At 37.3% G+C, this 6000-nt stretch overlaps 1 long non-coding RNA gene across 1 annotated transcript in view; it reads right to left on the bottom strand.

Moving 5' to 3' along the window:
- Positions 1–205: 205 nt before the first annotated feature.
- The window catches only part of LOC146589775 (uncharacterized), an 88252-nt gene continuing 82457 nt past the window's right edge, over positions 206–6000 (bottom strand). Inside the window, exon 7 of the long non-coding RNA XR_014897113.1 lies at positions 206–394. This is a non-coding gene — a long non-coding RNA (uncharacterized LOC146589775). The remainder of the gene's footprint in view (positions 395–6000) is intronic.

The following is a 6000-nucleotide window of genomic DNA, read 5'->3' as shown; positions in this document are numbered from 1 at the left end:
GTGCTATTTAACACACCCGTCAAYTGCTGACCAAGCACTTAGAGCTGCCAAATCTCATTATATTTCATAGTTAGTGACACAATATTTATATTTTTTATACTCTCAGAACTTTGATTTAGCTGATCACATAAGAATTAAAACATTCATGAATAAAAAAGGAGTCAAAACTGCAAAGACCACCCACCTTGAGTTCCAAAAAAGCCTCTCCAACACAAATACCCTCCCTCAACCAACTAAAAAAAGAAAAATCAAAGAAGTTATCACAATTTTTAAGACAATTCCAAAATTTGGATCTTTACTTGATGCTTGAGCACTTAMAACTGATAAATCACGTGATTTAAACTCTGCAACTCCCTCTCCCAAACGTAGCCCTTTAAGATCATCTTGAAGACACCTGCAGCAGAAAAGAATGCAGAATGTTCATTTCTGTTCATTGTGGTATATTTCCCCAGTAGATAAATCAAATGCAGTAATTTTTAATCCATTTTTAATCAAGCCAAACATACAGTGAAGTCATAAAATTCTAGATTTTACAGTTTGAAGTCTTGCATTGTAACTATAATAATAAACACTTAACTGACAAAAAACCTCCTGTGTTAATCAAAAGGCACAAATCTTTCTGTATTACTGAATATTCTGGTAAGAATAACTGCAAGAAACAGTTACTCAGCTCCTGACAGAAGCAATTTTGGATTTATGTCCTGTGTTCCATTACCTTAACTGGTTTTCAGCACAAACTATTCATTCTTGCTACTAAAATAGCATGCATTGACCTCCAAAATAGTATATCTAAGAACCTCTAGAAGAGGATCTGAAACGAATATTTTCACTTAAAGTGTAAAATATGATTTCTGTAGGAAAAGCAAGTCAGCTTTTCACATTAACTTCTCTAACTAGCTTTTATTTCAAAGCACTACATTATTGCACTATCTTTATAATAATTGCAAAGTATCAATTTTTTTGCAGCAGTTGCATTAGATATATGTTCACAAATGTACAAATCCTCACTTACTGGCTACAGAATYATCATAGAATCACAGAATGGCAAGGTTGGAAGGGACCTCTGGAGGTCATCTAGTCCACCCCTCAGCGTAGCCCATATGGGGATTGAACCCRCGACCTTGGCATTAGCAGCACCACRCTCTAACCAACTGAACTAAACAAACAAGGACTATCTAGTGGGTGTTTCCCTAGCAAGTAGAAAAGGAATCAATAAACTTAGTCTAGTTCCTGGTGAGCATGTTTCTGCATCAAAAAMATCTACACTGTATACGGCTTTTGTTAAGAAACATCCTTCAGAAAGCAGTCAATGACTGAGTGACCTGGAGTATCTCAACTTTGCGGATGTCTCCACAGAAGCAGCTTGAAAGACACTAAAGCTATCTAAGCTAGAGCAAGCTAACGGGGTATCTGCTTGTATGTGTTACCTGGACCAAACGTTCTGCTGAGATGGGGCTTGAGTTTTTTTATTTCGTAAAATCCCAAGAGGCAGTACATGTTCTGTAGTAGTTGGAGTCCAGAGCTCTCTAGAGCTTTGTACATCCGCTACCATATACAGTGCTTTCTCTTCTCACACAAATGCTAATGAAAATGCCCGGGGAAATTGTTAATAAGGAAGTAACTGGCGGTCATAGAGAAAGCTGCTCACACTGTTAGACTCTTGGCAAGGTATTATTTTCCTGAAAACATACATCCTGGGTGTATGCCTGTAGTAAACTCTCAGGCAAAACTTATTCCCCAAGAGTCCCCCTTGCAACAAAGGCAAGTCCTTTGGTATCCTTGGGTATTTCCACCCAAGTCCTTCACTTTTCTTTTGCTCTGTGTACAACACACTCTTGTATTCTAAACTCACCTGGCGTCATGCACCACCTACTGAAAGCAGGAATYGAGGTCAGGAACTTGTTAGTGTGTACAAGGATTATGATTTCCTTTAATCATAAAGGAAACAAAAGGAACAAAACCCTGCACAATATTAGAAAGATGCATAAAAGAAAAATCAGGGAAAATAAACACGTCTTGAAGGCCAGGAGGTATGGTAAATTACAGATTGCTTAGGTGAACTTGAGTTAGACCTTGCAAATGAGATGAAAGATTTAAAATAAGATGTTCCTTAACCATTAAAAGTAATATATAAAAATATTTGTTAGAGGAAATATAGACCTATTATGCCACTGTTTCTCAACCTGTCRTCCATTAGTGGTCCTCAGGATATCAGTAAGTAGTCTCAAAATGATTAYAGAGGAAAACAAACTCATGTACACATTCCCACACTTGTAAGCAAATGAACGAGTAAAATGTGGGAAACAGAGGAACGARTGGAACCATTTATGCTAATTTTTATCTGGTTGTAAATGCAAAAACACTGCAGGAAGGCTAGGTAGTAGCTTTTAAAAGGTTGAAAATCTCTTCCCACAGTGTAAGGATGGGACTGAGGATATGAATGATACAGAAACAGTTCAAAAAAGTAAATGAATGTTTTGCTTTAATTTGCAATAATGAGAGTGGTGATGATGGTGGGGAAAAGATACAGTAAGTTTCTGGGAATGAGGAGGATCACAGCATTTCCAAAAGGAACTGGATGGCTTAGGATATTACAGYAGAAATGAGATTTCACAATACAGTGTCAAAAACACTTTGGGAGCAGTTACAACAATTTCAGTTCTGTATTTCAGCTGAAAAACTGAAAAGGGGGGAAAAGGAAAAAAGATCTTAAGCACTAGTCTGAAACAGAACATCTATAAATTGCTGACATACTGCAATGAGAAAAAAGCAAATCCAACTTTTGGCATGTTAGAAGTAGCTTTCCATTAAAATGATAGAAGTATTAGTATCACTGTACTGACATTGTGAGACTTCATTTGTGGTCCATTTTGATCATCTAAACTCAAGAAAAGTACGTTYCAAATGAAAGCAAGTGCGGAGGAAGGCTTCAAGAAAGATCACAGAAGGAGCCAGCCAGAAGAAATAGTAAAAAGTAAAGAAAAAACAAACAAAACATACAGGGAGCCAATCAGCTGGATAATAAACATGACTTGGAGCTGCAAGTAATTTCTAGGCACATTTTTTTAAAAATTGTTCCAACTTGTAAGAAACAGATGAATTTGAAAAATCCACAGCTTGCATCTGCAAATCACCAGATGCAAAACTACTCAACTGAAGGAAAGAAGTGTGTCTTTAAGACAGAGGATAATAACAAGAGTGCTGATAGGTAATGAAGGAAGCTAAAGTAGATCTCTTCAAAAGAGTTGTGGCATAGCTACATTTTCATGCCTAAAAGCAACAATGAACATTTCACTTCTTTCTGACTCAGTGGGTACAAATATTAGCACAGTACCCATGCCTCAGGTTCACCCTAGAAAAAGCTCCATTTCCAGAAAAAAAACTGTGTACTCTGAACACGTGATGTGTCAGGTCTCACATACCGTGGAGACCAGGACTGGAAGAGCAGGCACGCACACTGCTCAAAACTAGAGACTACAACCATTTCGGCAAAAGGAGGATTTCTATAGCATAGGTTTTACCYAATGTATATGAAAGATCAGAAGGCGACATTCTTGATTCAGTCAGAATCAATGTCAGGCAACCACATTCAGATGAGAGAATTTTGCTTGCACAAGMACTGTAACATTTGACAGTAAAACATAACTAATAGCATTCTTTTGCTCTCAGATCTCCTTTTCTAGATTCTGCCAGATAGCATATTTAAGGCATTTTCAACTTTAATGCAAGAAGCACAAATACTTCTCTATCTTGCTAGGAATTTTCTCAGCTAAACAATGAGCACAGAGTGAAATAGTATTCCCTTTTTTGAAAGAAAGGCTATCTTTTATTCTCAAAGATGTTTCAGTGGAAAAAATGATTCCAAGAATTACCTTAGAAGATTTCCACTGCAGGATTGAAATAGCCTGGCAAAGAGCAGAGACTCCCATATGACTTAAGTATCATTGGTATTAGATATTAAGTATGAATAAYTAGGACTGTACAACTTTCCTCTATATTACCTAGTTATCTCCCTTATGCAACACAAATCTAAATAAATCTGAAAACAGTGACTCAGACCCATGTACTGTGTGCTAAATGCAGTGGCATGTAACCCCGTTGTTCAAACTTTAATAATTCCATTCAGCGCTATCTTTTGTTCCTCTGCTTTCTGAGTCAACCCACTTTAATACCCATAGCGGCTGTTAAAGCTATAAAGCTTCTGAATTCTGCCTGGCTCATCTTATTGCAAAAGCTTATTACACAACATAGCAGCTCTCTTCAAGGCACAGACTGATTAAGAATGGATACATCGCTGTCCTTGCTTTGTCCAGTCAAGACCATCAAGATGTTCTAATCGAAAGGATCTGTCCAAGTTGACAGGTACATTCCTGTCATGGCCATGGCCAGTACTACAGCATTTACACTTASCTTCTGCACATGTACTTAGGCACCTTTGGTTGCTAAAGGCAGACTATTTTCTTTGCAAAGCAAAGTATTAGCATAATATTCAATGTTAATCTTACCAATTGACAGAGCCACCTTTTTAGCAGACCTAAAATCTAATCCAACATCACAAAAACAAGCGGCAATTCCCGTTAAAATAAAAGCTTAATTTAAATGCAATTCCCAAAGGTCAGGACAAGGACTTCTTTCAAGATTCCTCCATTCTGTTCTCAGCTCTTGACCTTGGGCAAGATATTTAACCCCTTTGTGACCCAGGTTCTTTACTGCTTTGCTGAGAATGGTGAAACAACTTGGAAGTTTAATAATTAGTGCATTCAAGGTCTCTCAAAAGCAAAGCCTATGGTCTTAACATGTCCAAGCAAATGCCAGCAAAGCAATTCAGCAATGATTTTCAAAATAACCATTTGCCTTATTAGAACACATGAGACATGAGCAGAAGCTGAAACAACTAACTGGGTTTGTTCAGCCTTAGGAGGAGAAGGCTAAGGTGAGCTCTTGCCCCAGTCTACTATCACCTCAAGGGAAAGTGCAGAAAAGACACAGCCAGATTTCCTTGGGAGTACACAGTCATAGAGCAAGAGGCAACACATACAAGCTGGAACAAAGGAAATTCCAATCATATATAAGCAAAATGTTTTTCACAATGAGTATGGTGAACAGCACAGGTTGTCCAGAGAGCATGGAAGCTCTGTCCCTGGAGATAATCAGAGCTAGACTGGACTAGGCCCTGACTAAACTGATCCAACCAAACCTGTTTTGACCAGGAGGTTGGACTTAGATGGTCTGCTGAGGTCCCTTTCAGCCCAAATCATTCTATTATTTTATGACAATTATTCCATTATTCTTAGATGAATATTGCAGAAACTAAGAGTAGAAAAAGACAGCTTGTGCCAACACACTGTCTCTCTCCTGTCCTCAGGCCTTTTTCCTATATTTCTGCCAAATCTCAAAYGCTCCAGTAACACAGTAACACCTCCAGGGTAATTTAAACTTTTTTGCTTTAATAATAATTAATTCATTACCTTTTGAATAGTGTAGGTTGTTTTCCCATTTCAACTCATCAGGCATTACTCTGAGTATGAAGTTAAGTAGGAATCCAGACTTTCTGCAAATAGCCCAAATGAAAGGCATAGGACGCCATACTTTGAGGCACAAGAAATCCAAGTATAGTATTAAATTTTGTGAGTTGGGCCAATCTGTGTTCTTATATTGGAATTATGGTAATTGCTGGTTAGAAGTTCTAATTCAATCATTTTACTGTATGCATTTTAAGGTGTGATTTGCCAGTAGAGATATCTTAATTACTTTTTGAACCTGGTTAAACAACAATGAAAATAATAATAAAAAAGACTCACTTCATTAAACAAAAGAGAAGACAGATTTGTTGGTTAGCTTGGATGAACATGCACTGTTCATTTAATTTCCTGACAGTTTCAYTGCTTTTAACGGATGCATTTACATTAAAATAGTCTCCATTGTCTCTCATTTTCCAGAACTTTTACCTATTACATAATGTATTTCATCTCAGGATCTCAAAGCAAGTTTTATTCATGA

This window comes from Rhea americana, unplaced genomic scaffold (genome assembly GCF_003343005.1).
Source record: "Rhea americana isolate MKP2758 unplaced genomic scaffold, rheAme1 scaffold_434, whole genome shotgun sequence".
NCBI classification, from domain to species: domain Eukaryota; kingdom Metazoa; phylum Chordata; class Aves; order Rheiformes; family Rheidae; genus Rhea; species Rhea americana.
Note: the sequence above shows the minus strand (reverse complement) of the source record. Positions and strands in the feature narration are given on the sequence as shown.